This window comes from Dipodomys merriami, unplaced genomic scaffold, assembly GCF_024711535.1.
Source record: "Dipodomys merriami isolate MVZ:Mamm:240054 unplaced genomic scaffold, mDipMer1.0.p SCAF_219, whole genome shotgun sequence".
NCBI classification, from domain to species: domain Eukaryota; kingdom Metazoa; phylum Chordata; class Mammalia; order Rodentia; family Heteromyidae; genus Dipodomys; species Dipodomys merriami.
This window is the reverse complement of record NW_027203593.1, coordinates 88,813-108,230: the sequence shown is the minus strand read 5'-3', so window position 1 is coordinate 108,230 and position 19,418 is coordinate 88,813. Positions and strand designations below refer to the sequence as shown.

The 19,418-nt window shown below is 41.6% G+C and overlaps 1 pseudogene; it reads left to right on the top strand.

Annotated features, from left to right (window-relative positions):
• Positions 1–1,651: 1,651 nt before the first annotated feature.
• Positions 1,652–17,811, top strand: LOC138834541 (tubulin beta-2A chain-like; annotated as a pseudogene).
• Positions 17,812–19,418: the final 1,607 nt, after the last annotated feature.

Here is a 19,418-nt window from a genome sequence, read left to right as displayed (position 1 = left end):
TTCTTACATTTATGACATCCTATTGCATAGCATATAGATTTGCATACAATTTATACAAGCTACCTGTCACCGAGCACTTTCAAAGAAGAGGAAAACGTGTCACACTTGGCTTCTCACTCCATGATTACATTTTTGGCAGAGCTGGTATCTAAACTCAGGGCCTAGAAGGCTCAGTTCATGAATGGGTGACTGCCAGCACAGCAGCCTCTAGCCAATTCAGCTGCCAGGCAGTTCCCAGGCCCTGAGATCGAGCCCTGTATGTTGACTCCATATTGCATTTAGTGTAGTTATTCATTTTATTTTTTGTTTTATTTTATTTATTTACCATTTATTTTTATTGACTGTTATTACACATGAAACATTTACTACATTTATTACATAAGATATAGATTTGTCTATGTATGAAACTTCACACCTGACACCCAGGACTTTCACAGAAAAGGAAAACATGTGTCACCATAGGCTTCTTACTCCACCATTCAATTTTTCTGAGGGCTGGCATCTGCACTCATAGCCTACATGGCCCAATTCATGAATGGGTGAGTGTCAGCACACCAGCCTGGGGCATATAGAGCTTACAAGAAGTTCCCAGCACCTGAGATCAAGCCCCAGGGATTGACAAAATAAGAACAGATTGACATGCAGATGGTACTACACAAATAAATATAGATCTTTAAAGAGTGCCAGAGATGTCTATACATTCTTCAGTTATATAAACTACATTCCTAGCAATTCTTGGGTATTTATTATGCCTCCATGTACTTAATATTTTCATTTCCATCCTTAATGAAATATTGATTAAATCAACTACTGTCCTGAATCTATTGTGTCCATGTAATTAATAGTATTCTTTTAATGTGTCAAAAAATATCCATTAAAATCCATTGGCCTCTTAAAATCACTCTGTTTAATTTTATAGTATTATCATTAAGGAACAACTAATTCAACCTTGACATTCATAACCTTCTATCGGTATTCCTATGTATAGGAACCAGACTCTTAGCATCTCCCTGCATTGGTAGGGGTCAGGACCAGGCTTCGAACACAGGGCCTATGTGGCCGTGTTGGCCTATGGCTTCCTTGGTAGCCTGCCAGACTTCAGCAATGCCAGGTTAGAAACACTTTTCAGCCATGTCATTCAGACCCAGTATGGTGACCTTGCAAAGAAAACAAATGTAAAACCGGCAGCCATCTGCAAGTTGCTGATTTGTTTTTTTGTTTTTTGTTCTTGTTTTGGTTTTTGTTTTGTAAAAATACTGTACAAAGGGTTACAATTACATGGGCAAGATAATGAGTACATTTCTTATCAAACATTGTTGCCTCCTCCTATGTTTTCCTTCCCATCTCTTCCCATACCTTCCCTTACCCCTTAACAGATCCTCCCCCCCCCCAGCAATGTTGCAAAGTTCGTTTTTTGACATAATGACTTGTACATCTCATTGTTGCAATGGGTCCACCTGCATCCCTATTTAAACAAGACCCTCAGGTTATATTTTATTTTTCCATTTGGAGTGTGAATGCAGGCCCTGAGATCATAAGCAGCATCTTGAAGTGTATGGACAGCTGTATTGAGCTACAAGACTCACCTCAGAAAACAAGCAGAGGAAGTGGGATGCAAAATTGACTGAGAGTCAATTTCCACATTAAAGGCATGAATACAAGGGTGAGTCCATTTGAAGAGAGGTCTCCAACAATTTCATGGGACCCCATGGACAAGCCTGGCAGGAAGACACGTGTGTGTGTGTGTGTGTGTGTGTGTGTGTGTGTGTGTGTGTGTGTGTGTGTGTGTGTGTGTGTGTGTGTGTGTGTGTGCCTGAAGGCTGGGCAGGGGCTCAGGCTTCTCTACAGCTCCACTTCTGGCTTTTTTGGTAGTTGATTGGAGATGAGATTCTGATGGACTCTCCTACCAAGGCAGGCTTCGACTGTGATATTCAAATCCCAGCCTCATGAGTAGCTGGTATTAAAGAAGTGAGGCACTGGAACCTGTCAGGAATCCTCTTAAATACCAGAGCTATTCTTAGGGAGACAGGAAACACCTCAGTCCAAAAGATGGTGTTTTTTTCATGCTTTAAAGAAAAAATGCACTCAATACTAAAGTATGAAGTAATATTGAAGGAAAGAAGACAGCAAACTTTCATAAATCTGGCGTTGTGAAAGCCCATCAGACATGAGTCTTTCATATAGGAATCTATGTGGCAACATTGAGACTCACCCATGTGGTCATGTGAACTGGTTGAAGACCTATTCTCACACTGACATACCTTCAAAAGTCTGGGGTTCTGCTCTGTGGAAGATGTTTCCCAGTCACACTTGTAAGTCTCTTAGTTTTTCACACTTCTCATCCCTCATTCTTAGTATTCACCAAGTATCTTTTCCATTGCTGCTCCAGAAGGTGTTTTCAATGTCACTGTAAGGATTAATCTAATAAGAGAAACATGTTTGAAGAACTTTAATACTTATATTAATAATATCATTACTAATAAAGAGTATTATTCAAGAACTACTTTAAGATAAATAAAACATGATTTGGAGCAGTTATGTAGTTTGGATATTAAATATGATAACACACATATATTCTTAGGCCATTACAAATCTGTAGTTACTGCAATCTTACAATACATATATTCTTAAGAAAGAAAAAGTGTTGATAAGATAAGCAACCCAGTAGTTGTTGAATGAGATAAATATAGTGAGGACTTCTGTTGAGCTAGTACACACTGGTTCTTGCTCTGAAAGCATCACCTATCTGTTCTGAGAGCCAGTCAGGCTTAAGTAGGACACATGCTTCCAGATGACAGACCTGCCTGGCATTCACTGCCTAAGTCCATTCAGGCCCACAGCCCATAGAAAATATAGAACAACCTTCAGAACAGTCATCCCGACTTTAAAGCTCAAGCCTAGCTCATCAGCAGACTGATGTCTGAGGATTGTGGTTCAAAGTCACCCTGGGCAGCAAAGTCTGGAAGACCCTTATCTCCAGTTAACCACAAAAAAGCCACAGTGGGAGGGATAAACTGAGAGCAAGGGAAGGGGTGTAATTATCCCCCAAAAATGTATTCATTACCTGACAACTGTTTAATTTAACTGACTTAACTGTTACCCCTCTGAACATCATATTCCTAATAATATTTTTTAAGAAAACGAAAATGAGGCTGGGAAGGTGGCTCAATGGTTGAGTGCTTGCCTTGCATTCATGAGGCCCTGAATTCAATTCCTCAGTACCATATAAGCAGAAAGAAAGCTGGAAGGGACGCTGTGGCTCAAGTGGTAGAGCACTAGCCTTGATCTGAAGAGATGAGGGACAGTGCCCAAGCCCAGAATTCATGCCCGTAACTGACAAAAAAAATAAAGAAAAGGAAATAAAAAAGGAAGAGTATTGCTGCCAGGCTCAGTGGCCAAGCCTGTACTCCTAGCTATTCATAAGGCTGAGGATCAGTGATTGAAGCCAACTTGGGTAGGAAAGCCTATACGAATTTTATCTCAAATTATGTACAAAAAAAATCTAGAAGTAGAGTTGTGGCTCCAGTGGTAAAGCAGTAGACTTGAGGGGAAAAACAAACTACAGGTATAGTATCCATTTCCTGATTGCAAGCCCCAGAAAGGCACAGAATAAAAGAAGGAAAGACACTATGAACTTGGTTTATCTGTACCTGAGATGACTTTGTTAGAGACGATTATGGACTGAAACTCTGAACAGGGCATACTAGGTCTGGCATTTTTTCTACACAAACTGTGTGCACAACCATCTTAAGTCCTTCGCTATTTTATAGTTGCAGGTTACATTATCTTCTCACCATGGAAGAGGTCCAGTATTTACTTTCCCTAGGGTAGCTGCTTCCTTGTCTTCTGCTCTTTACTCATGGACAGCAGTATTTTAACTGAGAATGCAAGGAGGAGGATTGGCAATGCCTTGAAAAAGGGAATATTCTAGAAGTGGGTGAGATGGTGGTGATAATGCCCAGGACCAGGTGAGCATTTTGGTGATGATTGGGCATGGTGTGTCATTCTTTATCAATATGCTGAGGGGCCATGGACATGAAAAGGAGGCCTCAATGCCTCCTGGGGTCATTCAGACTACATAGATATAAGCCAGCTAATCTTCCTCTCACTTTCCCAGCATGGAGTTATGGGCCCTGGCTGGAAGGGGACTCATGCCCAAGTATGGACAGCTATCCATACAACATCCAGTTGTGTCCTCTACATTGTTACTACATTGAGAGCAGTGCAGCACAAATCACATGGAGCATGTCTAAATCATTAAAGGGATGGGAAAGTGGTTCTATGTTATATGGACCAAGACAGACAGAGAACACCATATAAATTCCCTTTCAGAGACCCCCCTTCTGTTCAATGGCCAAGAGAACATACAGGAAAACCTGCAGAAGGAGGAGCTATGTTCCTAACCTGGACCCTTCACTGCATGATTTCCCAAAGCTTATGGATACAATGAAACTAAATCTCTCCAAGATGAGGCACGAAGTCTCTCAGAGACCATTGCCCACATCTGTGAGGAGAGCATAGGAGGTAAAATGGACTGTCAGGGGAGGGGAATAGCCACAGAGTGTCTCCATGACATCTCTGGCATCCAGTATTCAGATAATTAGGGAAAGGTTATGAAAGCCTATTTGGTGTGGATAGTGAATCATTGCAGCAGGTGGCACAGAGGATGGGAAAGCGAGTTTAGGAGTACATGGGTCACATCAAGTCTCAAGATGTGCAGATCTACCATCAAGAGAGCTGGACATTATGTTGGATATGTTACATGATAGCCTTTGCTAATGCCATCTTAGACACATGTTATACTACAGTGACTCTGCTGTCTACTACCACAAATGCATGGAAGAGAGATAGAAACTTCATACAGTTGCTGACATCACCAAGATCATCCTAAGGAAGAACTTCATAGACATTATCATCTGATTGTGTGTGGGGTCTGGGGTGGGGGGGGTGTATGTGTGGACACTAGGGATTCAACTTTGGGCCTGGACAGTGCCCCTGAGCCTCTTTTGCTCAAGGCTTGTACTATAGCTCTTAAGCCACAGATCCACTTTCAGCTTTTTTGATATTTTATTGGAGTCTCATAAGTATTTACTTACAAGATAAACTTTAATTATGAGGTGATATGATTTTAAGGATGATATACTACTATGCAAATGCAATAAATAAAAATGGGAGGTAAAAAGACACTCTAAGGAGTATATAGGAAGTTTTATGAAATCCATGAAAGTATATCTTAAAAAAGTGTTATTAGTGACTTAAACAGCAGTGCTAAATTTTTTGTCCTGGATAAATGAATGCAGTCAGTTATTTCTGTTTAAATGTATAATGTTATTTTTATCTTTTTACTGTTTGTAATCTATACTATTAATATTAATAGGTGTAGGAGACTCGAGCTGAGCTGTTGAACCTGGAAAAGGTTTGAGAGGTTGGAACACCACCTCATTAGTACTCAGAAAGCTGAGAGCTGACCATGCAAAGGTTAAAACACAGCTCTGTGAAGTAAGCCAGGCCCAAAGTTATTTGAAATAACTAGTATATGTCTGAGACAAACAGAAACTGTCAGACAAGTTGATGTTAGGTGAAATGAACCCCAAGATAAGGATTCAAAGTTTTTTTCTTTCTTGAGATTGTTTCCAACATACTTATAAAATGATTTCTTTGTTGCTTTATATGTACCTCCCCCATGGTATTAGCCCTGCTTTCACTGTATTTGATGTTGGTATAATTTGTGGAAAGGAAGGGAAGAAAAACAATTTGTTTAAATAGGGATACTGGTGGACCCATTGCAACAATGAGATGTACAACACATTATGTCGAAAAGCGAACTTTACAACTTTGGGGTGGGGTAGGAAGAGCGGGAGGGAGGGGTGTGGGGAGGGATGGGGGGAGGGATGGGAGATGGAAAGGGATAGGAAGGGAAAACAAAGGAGGAGGCAACAATGCTTAATAAGAAATGTACTCATTATCTTGCCCATGCAATTGTAACTCCTCTGTATGGTATTTTCACAATAAAAAATCAATCAATCAATAAATATATAAATAGGGTTACAGGTGACCCCATTACAACAATGAAATGTATAAGATGTTATGTTGAAAAACGAACTTTACAACTTCGGTGGGGGGTGGAGGGAGAGAAGGGGGGTTGAGAAGGGAAGGGATGGTAAGGGGAAACAAAGGAGGAGGTAAGAATGCTTGATAAGAAATGTACTCACTATCTTGCCAATGTAATTGTACTCCTCTGTATGGTATTTTCACAATTTTACAAAAAAGCACAGCTCTGGAGAGGGTTAAGCTATTGCCCCCTTCCATAGTGCTTTAAAGGCCTTGAAGCCTGGGAGGTAAAAGAATTGACAACTTAACCTAGGAAGCTAGATAAAATAGACCAAATGTCTGGATTTTCTCTGGGTTGCATTCTCCTTTCTCAAAACAAAAAGGGAACCAGTGTTTCTCACTCACTGTGGTGGCTCTGATTGCAATATAGAAGCTTCATTTTTGCATGTATCCATGGTAACATTCCCAGCGTGAATTCAAATAAATATGATTGCTTGTGTGACCTGGGGCCCATGTGCCAGTAAGCCTTGGTACCCAAGGTCCTCATTGATTTTTTTTTCTTTTTCTCTATACCTGTCTGGTATTTTCTAATTTTCTTCAGCTTGGTATCCTATTGCACTGCCTTGGGTTGCAATTAGCAACAAATATGAATATTCTTGAGTTGTAAAACATAAAAGACTTACAAACTTTCTTATCCCAGATGGCTTCAAACCACAATCCTCAGATCTAAGCCTTCTGAGTAGTATTACAGGCATAAGCCACTGGCAACCAGCATGCATCTGAAGAATTGATATCAGTGAGATCTTTCTTGGGGAATGTCTGCACATCTCAGTCCTCCTCAGCTCTGTTCCTTCCTGTTGCCCAAACAGAATCAAACACTTTCACTCCTTTATGTTCAAAATCCTTGAAGTTAGTGAACTGACTTGCCTGCCATGTACCTCCTTTCTATAAATACAATAGTGGGTTTTACTTCTTACCATCGATTAACTAAATTAACTGGGATCCACACAGAGGTGACATGTCCTTTTCTGGATTTCACACCGTACACCTATGTTTTACTTTATCTAATAAAGTTAACATAACTTACCTTGTTTGAGGTTTCTTAGTTCCCATATTTCTTCCTTCTCATCCCTCTTTCCCTTGCACAGAAGGAAGAACAATTTGGAATTGTGAAGAGTGAGTTTTTAGTCATTTTCTGAAAAGCTTTGCCAATGGATCCTGATTTCCAAGTCCTGAGTAACTGGCCTGTAAAGCCTTGTTCTTTAATCTCTCCTCAGCTGACACAAATGACCATATATATCTTTAAAAGGCTTTGGGAAATGAGTTCAGGTTATCAGTTAGGAATCCTAATTACCTGGTCACTGCGCATAAGTTGTTTTTGTTTTTTGTTTTGTTTTGTTTTGTTTGAATAGTGTACAATTAGTACCAGAATTAGACTTCCAAGTATTTTTTTTAAATTCAAAGCTAGCAGGCTTTCTTATTTGAACCACAGATCAACTTCTGCCCCACTCTCTTTATCTTTTGGTGGTAAATAGGACAGAAGTGTCCCACAGGAATTCAAGGGCACTACACAGTATCCTCAAATCTGAGGACTGTGGTTCACAGCCAGCCTGGGCAGGAAAGTCAATGAGCCTCCTATTCCCAACTAATCAGCAAAAAGAAGTGGAACTGTGGCTGACGTGGTAGAGCAGCAACCTTGAGCCTAAAAAAAAGCTAAGATAAAGCTAAGAAAAAAAAGTTTTAAAAAAAGGTAAGTGAAAAACAGATCTAGCACTAAGACAACCACAAAATAAATTTTTAAAAAAGTACAAGAGAGCACAAAGAGTCTTAGAAATGATAAAAATTAACAAGAAACTGGTGGCTCACACTTGAAATTCTAGCTACTCAAAACACTGAAATCGAGCATTACTATTCCAAGCCAGCCAGGACAGGAAAGCCCATTGTGTGTGTGTGTGTGTGTGTGTGTGTGTGTGTGTGTGTGTGTGTAAAAAGCCCATTGTGTGTGTGTGTGTGTGTGTGTGTGTGTGTGTGTATGAGTGTGTGTGTGTTCCTTTCTGGGATATGATCTACAAGTTTTTGCTTGACCATTTCCAATCTTTTGGAGGTTAATTTGAGATAAGAATTTCATGAACTTTCCTTGTCCTCTGACAATGAACCGCAATCAGTATAATTCAGGACCTTGTGGGAGTGTCTATACTTCCCTCCTACTAACCACCAAAACCAAAAAATGAACCAAATTGTAACTGTTACTAAACTTTTAGAGCATTCTATCTTTCAGCAAGATTGGTGAGGCCCTAAAAACAAGAGAGAGAACCAACAAATAAATGTATGTGAAGAAGAAAAGAGCCAATTAGTTTTTTATAATATAGACTCATATCTTTAATCCAAGCTGAAATGTAAAGATTACAGTTCGAATCCAGCCTGGGCAGGAAAGTCCAACTAACTTCTTTTTGAGTGTGCTAGACATGGGCTTGAACTTGAGGGTTTTTACTCAAGTTTAAAAATACTACTTCCTGTCTCATCTGGTTAATTGGAGATGAGTCTGATGGACTTTCTAGCCCAGGCTGGCTTTAAACTGTAATCCTTAGATTTTAGGATACTGTGTAGTGCCTTGGTTCCCATGGGACTCTTATCTACTATTAACCACTAAAAGAAAAATAGAGGCGGAAGTTGAGCTGAGGCTCAAGTAGTAGAGCCTGCTAGCTTTGAAATGAAAAACAAAATACCCAAAATAAAACAAAACAACCCTCATAGTCACTAGGCCTTGAATTCAAGCCTCCCCTCCCCCCCAAAAGAACCCTCAGGAGTTGAGTTTTTGTTCCTGCTAGCTTTGAGCAAAAAACAAAAGGCCAAAAATCTCATGGACAGTGAAGTAGTGTGGCCTAAATGTAGAGCCTGCTAGTTTTGATCTAAAAAAAACAAGCCAGGTGCCTCTGGCTCATGCCTGTAATCCTTGCTACTCAGGAAGCTTAGATCTGAGAATCACATTTGGAAGCCAGCCTCGGCTAAAAAGTCCCCTGGTGACTGTTTTTTTTCCAACTAAGTAGAAGTGGCACTGTGTCTGAAAATAGTAGTGTACCTGCTGTGTCCCTGACAGACAGTTCCTAGGCATTGAGTTCAAGCCCCCAACTGACAATATCAATAAATTAATTAATTAAATACTGAGCATAAATGAGTAGGCCCTAATAATAAAGGACATAAACTTTGAAAAAGGGGGAAGGGACAATCAAATAAATGAAAAGGTGGAAAAGGAGCTATTAAGGCTTTCTAAATCAAAACTGTAAGTCTACCTGCTCAGATTACTGAAAACTGAGGACTGTGGTTCAAAGCCAGCCCAGGCAGGAAAGTACAGGAGACATATTTTACTGTGTTCAGTATGGGGGCTTGAACTTGCTATGTTTTGCTCATGGCTACAGGTCTACTTCTTCCAACCTCTTGGTGGTTATTAGAGATAATTGTCTCATTGACTTTCTTGCCCAAGACTGGCATTGAACCATGATTCTCAGATTTCAGTCCTTTCTGTAATGCTCTTGACTTTCTATTGATATTCTAATCTCCTATTAACCACAAAAAATGCAAAAGTTGAGCTGTGGCTCAAGTAGTGAAACCAGCTACTATTAAGGTAAAAATAAATAAACCTCAAGGAAAGTCATCTTGACTTAATTTCAAGACCTAAGAACCACCACTCAATTAAAAAAAATAGAACTTCAGTCACTGTGACCTGAGTTTAAGCCCTAGAAAAAGAGCTGCAAAAAAGAAAAACAGCCTGCAGTTTACCTGTGGTCAAAGTTGTAGGGCATGGTAGTTTCAAGGGAAACAAAAAAACAGCATAAGAGCTAGCGCCTAATAACAAATGTCAAAAGGAAAGAAAGAAAGAATAAATAACTGAAAAGGTGAAAGAAGAGGTAATTAAAGATTTGTAAATGTTGACTCACACTTATAATTCTGAATGCTAAGGAAACGGAAATCTGTAGGTCATGGTTCAAAGCCATACTGGACAGGAAAGTCCATGAAACTTGCTTCAGTGTGTTCAGTTGAGGGACTTAAAATTGAAGTGTTTTGCTCAAGGCTACAGCTCTACTATCTTCCACCTATTAGATTGACTGGAGATAAGAGTCTCATTGACTTTTCTGCCCAGGCTGACTTTGAACTCTGATCATCAGATTTCAAGCCTTCCTGTACTGCCCTGGACTACCCATGGAATTCTTGCCTCATATTAATCACTTAAAGAAGGCAGAAGTTTAGCTGTGGCTCAAGTAGTAGAGCCACCTACCCTTCAGTTAACTAAGTAAATCAATAAAACCTCAGAAAGAGAGGAGAGGAATGAGAGTGAAAGACAGAACGTCTTACAATAAGCAAAAGGAAAGAAATGTATATATCACCTGGAAGAAATAATTGTATTGTCGAAGCTTATAGAATTGTATTGTCAAAGCTTATAGAATTCACAAACTTTAACAACCATAATAATGACAATTTGCATTGTGAAGGTTAAAATATGTTTGTGACTTCAACTAAATATCACTATTCCACAATATTCTGAAATAGAAATTTAGGTAATCACCTAATCTCAATAATAGTAAAAATCTCAAAAAAGTCACCAGGCCTTAATTTCAAGCTCTAACACCAACGTGCCTAACTCTGGCCAAACACACACACACACATACACACACACACACACACACACACACACACACACACACACACACACAAACAGAGAGCAGGAGCTGAGTTCTCATGCTTGGAGCAAAAGCCAAATGAAACAAAAAGTAGACTGTAGTAGACCTATGGCTTAAGTAATAAAGCAAGCTGCTTTTAAGAGAAAAGAAAAGAAAACCTGAGTATGAAGGCAAGGCCCTAAGCCCCTGACTCTTCCCAGAATGGAAATCAGTCATGGAATCCAACAGTTTGTGCTTGTTCTTGGGATCACAGCTGAACGTGCCCCTTCAGTTCTAGGCCCTCCTATCAAAAATAGAAGGTAGGCTTGTTCTTGGCTTCTGGCACAAGTACCTTGTGTAAAGGAAGCCCCTCCTCATGCTTCCTGGATCCCAGGGTTCAGCCTCTCTTGTGAGTCAGGGTGGGACGTGGATGGCAGTGTGACAAGAGGTTCCAAATAGAGTGGCAGCTGTGCTAATTGACTTGAGGCTGACAGCTGGATGCCAGGGCTAAGTGATAACAGGTAGCTATCTCTGATTACCCAGCAGTAGGAAGAATGAGCTGGAGCACCTACTGGCTCTGCCTATCAAGTCCACCCCATCTCCTCTGCCCCTGTAACAACCAGAGGTTTAAATGGGGATCTGAGTTGGCTGTGTCAGATTCCTTCTCCCCAGCCCTACCTGTTTGCTTCTGTGTACACCACTGCTGAGGACACGCATCCAACTGCTCTGCAGCCCTACACCGTGAGGGAGATCATGTACATACAGGCAAGCCACTGTGGCAACCAGATTGGCGCAAAGGGGAGCATGACACTGGCCTAGGATCCCAGTCTCAAATTTAGGGGGATGAGGAGGAAGAGGATGGGGTTGGAGGTTGCAGGTGGTGGTGGTCATGTCTAGGCTGAGGTAGGTGGGGCTCCATAGTAGTCCCTAACCTCCTGGAAATCAAGTCCCCCAGATAGTTTCCCCAATTTCCCTAATTTGTGTGGCCCAGGTGGGTGTGGTTTTTTAAGCAAGGCTTGCATGTCTTTGTCTTACCTGAGACTCAAGTCATTGTACTTAGTTTCCTGGGAATAGACTAATGCATTTTTGGTCTGATTTGAATGAAAGGAGTGCAGTGTCTTTGAGCTGACAGATACAGAGGATTCCCTTTTTGTCAACTGATGAGTATCAGATAATTGAGAACAGTTCGTCCACCTTAATGCAAATTTCTCTGAGTTTTCATGCCTTAACTCAGTTCCCTTAAGTTGGGTGTTTTCTAAATCAGTGGTTGTCTAAATCAGTGTATGCTCTGAGGACCCTTGGGGTTCTGGAGACCCTTCTAGCTGAGTCTTCAAGTTACTGCTTTGGCAACTTAATGTCCATATAAGACCAGGTTCTGGTCATAGAATCCAAACAGAATATGGTATCCCATAAGATAGAATACTCATAGGAGAACCCAGATGTCTTCTATTCAGCAAGATAGCAAAGAGATTAACAAAACTAAAATACTATCAATTTTTGTGCTTTTTTAATTTAAAAAATCTAATTTTTTTACAAAAATAGTTGTGTCAACAGGACTTGGGTTTCTTATAGTTATTTTAAAATCCATTGTTTGGACAGTTAACATTCTAGGCCATAATACACTTCTATTTCCATCTCAGTTTTGGGAAATGCTAAGCAATGAGCACAACATTGACTGCACTGGAAACTACTATGTAGACAGCAGCTTACAGCTGCAGAGAATCGAGGTGTATTACAATGAGGCAGCTAGTGAGTGTCTCCCAACTGGCTTCCAATACCGTGGCAGAATAGGTCCCTAGGAATACTAATGACAAGGAAGGAGTTCCTGCCTTTCTTAGGGTGGTATTGTAGTTCGAATTTGGGGCCTCCATCTTGTAAGTCAAGTGCTGTATCCACCTGAGCCACTCCACCATATATTTTGTTTTAATTTTTGAGTATACACTTGTGAATTCCTCAGGAAAGCCTTTTACTGAATTCCCCCTACCTGTACTTGCTGACTAGCCACACCTGGATTTTTTTTTCTTGTCATGGGGTTTCAACTCTGGGCATAGGCATTGTCCTTCATCTCTTCAATCTTTCTTTTCCTTTTATTATCAGGGGTTCCTTTTTTTAGAACTCTCTGGGCTTCTGGGATAACTCCTTCTAGCTTAGTTTAATTCATTAATTCTGCTTGTTGTAACATATTTGGAAATTTTAAGTTTTTATGTTTACTATGCGTGAGCTGCAAAACCGCTTGTGAAGTTGTAGGAGTTTTTGGAGGCAGCGTCACATCAGATGATAGATTGATTGGGGCATCGCCCACATTTAATCTTTGGTCCTAGTCTTTATTATTTAGAGAAGTCATCTCCATTGGACTGGAAAGAAACAACATGCTCTGTTCACGGATCAATAGAAAAATAGCCAAAACGAGAATAAAAGCAACGAATGTACAGCCAAGAAGAATATAGTAAGAATAAAGGTAGAGGCTTATAAAGGTGCAGCCAAGTGTATGGGATGCCTTGAACCAACACCCTCTTCCTGCAGGCATGCTTCCTTAAAGCTCTTTGTCTAACACGATCTCATGCAGAGGTGGCATAGGAGGTGGCATGGCACCAACTATTTCAGGTAGTTTCTTGGAGATAAGAGTCTCCCAGAATTTCCTGCCCCAGCTGTCTTCAATCTGCGATCCTAAGATCTCAGACTTTTGAGTAGCTAGAATTTCACCCTTCAGCAACCAGAGCCCAGTTGCATTGCCCTCTTTAAAATACAGATTAAATTTCTAAAAAGAAAATTTTTGAAATTGAAAATTTTAAAATTTTAAAGAGGGATGTTCAGTCACTAATATATATGTGAATAGTCCAAATCACAAAGCATAAATAAAGTGTCTCACCCTGAAATCTATAACACTTCTGGACTTCAGCATTTTGAATATGAATACTTAGCCAACAATAAATTCTTTTTAAGGTTTTTAAAGTAAAAAACGTTGTTGTGATGTAGAAAAACCCAATAATAATGTGTAAACACTGCTTTTAAATGATTCATATTGTCTTTCCTAATACAAACAACCTTACTGAAGTCTACAGAGTAGATTTTCAGTTTTTGTAAATGTCAATGTGAAATTCATTTAATTTTATATAAAGAGTTTCCATTCTACATTATTGTATACAAACAGAATCGTAGATAATTGGTTTTCCTGTGTAATAAACCAATGAAAAAGTGCAAACAAAAGGACAGAGCTATTTAATGTATTTGAGTTTTATGGATCTACATTTGGGGATGTCCTCACCTTGGTATTTTGTGTTGATATTGCTTAAGTAAGATATAAGACTTTAATCTTGTGGTTCCTTGGTTGAGAGTTGTGTGGGATTGTGTCACTCCTATGAACAGTATTTTATGTTGTGTCTTTATTAGATCCTGCATATCAGGCAGGATGGCCAGTTTTCTTCATGTGATTGTTTAGGAAGGGGGCAATCTCAAACTCATGTTTATATCATTTTAACTGATATCCCTTTTGAAAAATCAGGTTAAATGGCAAATTGCAAGTAATCGCCCAAGGTTGCTCTGAGTATTTGAATACAGGGAAATGTGCTATTTGATAACAATTATTGAAACATTATAACACAAGAAATACGTATTTTATGTATTTTCCCCAGGAAAGCATTATACTTGAATTCCTCTACATTTACTTGCTGAAGAGCCACACCTGGCTCTTTTGTTTTGTTTGTTTTTTTGTCGGCAGTGGCGCTTAAAATCTGGGCCTATGCACTGTGCCCCAACTCTTCTGTTCAAAACAAGCAGCCATACCACTTAAGCCACAGTGCCATTTCTGGTTTTCTATTAGTTTATTGGAGATAAGAGTCTCACAGACTTTCCTGCCGAGGCTGGCTTTGAACAGCCATCCTCTGATCTCCAAATCCACAGTTGCTAAGATTATAGGCATGAGCCAATGGTGCTCTGCACCTAGCTACTTTTAATTGGGGAAGGAAAGGGAGAACAACAAAGGAGTGGGTAACAATGTTCAACAATAAATGTTCTCATTTCCTTACTCATGTAACTGTAACTCCTCTATACAGCACCTTTACAATAAAAATAAAATTAACAAAAAAAGAGAAAGGTTCTTGCTGATAGGCAATGATGACTCACACCAGTAATCCTAGCTACTCAGGAGGCTGAGAAATGAGAATCATGGTTCAAATTCAGCCTGGGCAGGAAAGCCCCTGAGACCCTTATCTACAATAAACAACTCAGAAAACTGAAAGTGGGACTGTGGCTCAAGTGATAGAGTGCTAGCCTTGAGCTGAAGAGCTGAGGGACTCAGCCCAGGCTCAGAGTTCAAGCCCCACCATGAACAACAACAACAAGAAAAGGTGTTGTCATCTTTCTTTTGCCCCATTAGACTCAAAGCCTGATGCTCATCTTTGCCTTCTGAGTAGCTGAGATTTCAGCCACCATGCCCAAAGCAAAGGAATGAAATGCATGGAAATAGACAACTGCAAACGTCCTTAAAGTTGCTGAAGCCTCTTGCATGGTGATTCATTCTCAAGATATCTTTTCTGTTTCCATGTCTGAAATGCTGTAATTTCTGTAATGAATGCTGAGAGCCACTTAGAATCATAAGCTCTGCCCCTAAGTTCCTTGTCAAGTATAGGCCTAAGTCAACTCTTGTTCCCACAGGCAACAAATATATTCCTCGGGCCATCATGGTGGACGTAGAGCCTGGCACCTTAGACTCAGTAAGATTGGAACCATAGAGTTTCAGACCAGACACTTCATATTTAGTAGGTCAGCATGGTCCATGGAAGATGGCTAATAGGCACCCCTCCTTCCTAACATGCAGGCACACTCCAGTTCCCAGAGCTGAGCTGAGCCTTTATCCATCTAGATATCATCCTCACCTAACCTACCTATTTCAGTCCATGGGAGTCATGTCCCTGGCCACTCAATCAGCACAGATAAATGCCAGTCTGCAAACAGCCTCTGAAGGGAATGAACAGCGAGCAGGGAATGCCTCCAACAAGGTTTCAGCGCTGCTGGCCATTTCAAATACCTGGCAATAACAGGGAACCACTTCAGGACACCAGAAATCAAAGCACAGCTATGTATGAGCAAGGTGCAGACAAGTGCCTGCAGCTTAGCTTCCCTCTTACCATTCTGTTCTCCTGTTCCTCCTGTGAAAGTAAGTACTTTTCCATTATTGAGGCAGGCTCTGTTCATTTTTTTTTTTGGTCGGTCGTGGGGCTTGAACTCTGGGCCTGAGCACTGTACCTCAGCTCTTCAGCTCAAGGCAAGCACTCTACCGCTTGAACCACAGCATCTCTTCTGGCTTTTTCTGTTTATGTGGTGTTGAGGAATCGATCCCACGGCATTGTGCATGTGAGGCAAGCACTCTACCACTGAGACCCCTTCCCATCCCCAGGCTCTGCTCATTTTTAGAAGTACGCATGTGGTTTGGGTTAAAATGTATCTTCCTCCACATTGTCTTTACTTTCTTTAGAACCTGGGTGATTTGTAGGGTCCCAGACACATTGAAAACATTTCCTGAGGGCTAGGAAGGTGGCTCAGCAGTACAATGCTTGCCTTGCATGCATGAGGCCCTGGGTTCGATTCCTCAGCACCATATAAGCAGGAAAAAAAAGCCAGAAGTGGTGCTGTGGCTTAAGTGGTAGAGCACTAGCCTTGAGCTGAAGAGCTGAGGGACAGCGCCCAGGCCCAGAGTTCAGGCCCATGACTGGACCCAAAAAAAGAAAACATTTCCTTTATTTCACCAAAGTGTATCTAAAATAATAGCCAAAGTTGCTCAGAGGAGCCTATAGTCTTCACAATGCATATAACACAGTCATTATTCCTGGAGTATGTGTCTCATCATGTCTTTGTGTCTGATAGGCCAGAACAGGGCAGGCAATAACTGGGCCAAGGGCCACTACACAGAGGGAGCCGCGCTGGTGGAGTCAGTGTTGGAAGTGGTGAGCAGAAAGGTGTGGCTGTCTCCAGGGTTTCTAGCTGCACTACTCCCTGGGAGGTGGCACCAGGTCAGGCATGGGCACCCTGATTCTCAATAAGATCCGAGAGGAGTTCCCAGACAGCATCATGAACACCTTCAGTGTCATGCCCTTGCCCAAGATGTTGGACACTGGCACCTTAGACTCAGTGAGATCGGAACCATTTGGCCAGAGTTTCAGACCAGACAACTTCATATTTGATATGTCATCATAGTCCATAGGAGATGGCTAACAGGCACCCCTCCTCCCTAACATCCAGACACTAGTTCCCAGTGCTGGGCTGAGCCTTTATCCACCTAACCCTATCATCCTCACCTAACCCTACAACACCATCTTATCTGTCCACCAGTTGGTGGAATATGCAGATGAAACATTCTACATTGACAACGAGGCCCTGTATGACATCTGCTTTTGCACCCTGAAGCTGCCCATGCCCACCTATGGAGACCTGAACCACCTGGTGTTGGCTACCATGAGCAAGGTCACCATCTGCCTGTGCTTCCCTGCCCAGCTGAATGCAGACCTGCGCAAGCTGGCTGTGAACATGGTGTCCTTCCCCTGCCTGAACTTCTTCATGCCTGGCCTTGCACCCTGTCCAGCCATGCCAGCCAGCAGTACAATGCTCTTTCAGGGCCCAAGCTCACCCAGCAGATGTTTGACACCAAGAACACGATGGTAACCTGTGATCCCCACCATGGCTGCTACCTGATAGCGGCTGCCATCTTCCGAGGCCGCATGTCCATGAAGGAGGTGGATGAGCAGATGCTCAACTTGCAGAACAAATAAGCAGCTACTTTGCAGAATGGATCCCCAACAACGTGAAGACACTTGTGTGTGACATCCCCCCACATGGCCTCACGATGTTGGCCACATTCATTGGTAACAACACAGCCATCCAGGAACCCTTCAAGCACACCTCAGAGCAGTTCAGTGCCATGTTGCAGCACAAGGCATTCTTGCACTGGTATACAGGCAAGGGTATGGATGAGACGGAGTTCACTGAGGCTGAGAGCAACATCAACAACCCGGTGTCCAAGTACCAGCAATGCAAAGATGCCACTGCTGATGAACAGGGGGAATTTGAAGAAGTCTTGTGGAAGAAGAGGTTTAAGACTTCCCATTGCTAGCAGTGCAACAGGAATGCCAGAGCCTGCCTATGGCTTCTCAAATAAATGGTGCTTTCCTGAGCTACTGTTGTCCTGCAGTGGGACCTTGCTATGTATCATCATGCTCAGCCTTCTCTGTCAGGAACTCACTGACGGTGAATGTAAAAATGCAGATTTCTTTTAAATATGATTGTTTTAAAACCCTATTTGTATAAATAAAGAAGTATACATTTTATACCCTGAGCCCTTATTCTTCTTTAGAATCCTTTTTATTCTTTCAGTGTATTTGAAATATAAATTTGGCCAGAAGGATTTAATCTTAACAATATAGGACTGGTACTCAAGAGGAGTATTAAATTCATGGTTTTTCTGCTATTTTGAAGAGGAGGATGACAAGTGCCAATGTTGTTGTTTTTCCCCCTGGCCCAGTTTTATAGTTTTCAATCTCTCAAAAGCATGCAAGTAGCAAAAAAGCAGTTTGAAGAGAAAGAAAACTAGATCCAGATGCTACTTCTCCTTCAGACAACCACAGGTTCTTGTCTCATGTCCCATCAGAGGGATTTCAGTCACATTCCCCAGAAACTGTATCAGGAACACTGATCCCTGTGTTTAGAGTTCAATTGGCAATGAAGCAGCACTCACAGGATGAGTGCAAGTTCCTGGTTTCCAGGGTAGTTTCTCAAGGTGTCTGGAGCTTTAAGTACAGAAGTGACTCTAGCTGTTTGAGGGAGTGAGAGGCTGAGAAGCTGACTAGTCCCATAGTGTATCCAGAACTGCTTGACACAGTACTTCCAAGTCAAGGAGAGGAGGGGAGACATGGCCTGTCCCAATGACCCATTCTCACATTCATTTTTCCAGCAGTCAAAGCTGTCTGAGGCCCACAGGGTGTTGTAAGGATATAAGGGATGGATGGATCTAGCCTGTTGGGTATGTTTACTTTACGTGAGTGAAACAGAAATCTCAATTGCTTAGAACCTACAATAGCCAGGAAAAAGGTAAACACTTCTGTTTTCACTGGAGGCCAAATCAGTCACTGGTTCTTTTTGCCAGAATCTTTCACTCTTCTTTCAGTGAGGCTCCAGGCAGGTTGTCTGTGCCAAGCATTCCTCCATGGCCACCAATATCCTGTAAGAGCACCTTTTTCTTCAGAAACAGGGCTATGGGAATATGGCAAATTATAGAAAGCTCTAAGGAAAAGGTACTTCTGGGTGAGGTGCAAGTCCCTTGTTGCTAGTAAAGTTGGGAGATGGTAAGTTCCGTAAGTTTTCCTCTACCAGGCCTGAGGTTGGGGTAGGGTAGGGAGGGGTGGGATAGAGATCTTTAAGCCAAGCTGGTCTCACTCATTAGAAAGTAAAACTGTCCCAGAGAGTGATCTATGACTAGAAGGAGGTTTTGTGTCCTTGCCCCAGGGAGATCAAAGTGCAAATAGCTTCCATTGTGGGAGTCCTAGGGAGTAAGTGTTGACTCCCCTAGGACTCTAGTCCTAGAACTGACCAGGTTGGATGACCCCAAATCTTCTAAGGTTGCTGGGTCAGAACTGAAGGCAGGCCTGGCCAAGGCACTCTCATTCCTCAGTGGGTTAAGGATTGAGGCCAAGCTGTGATGGAGGCACCACTCATCCTATCTAC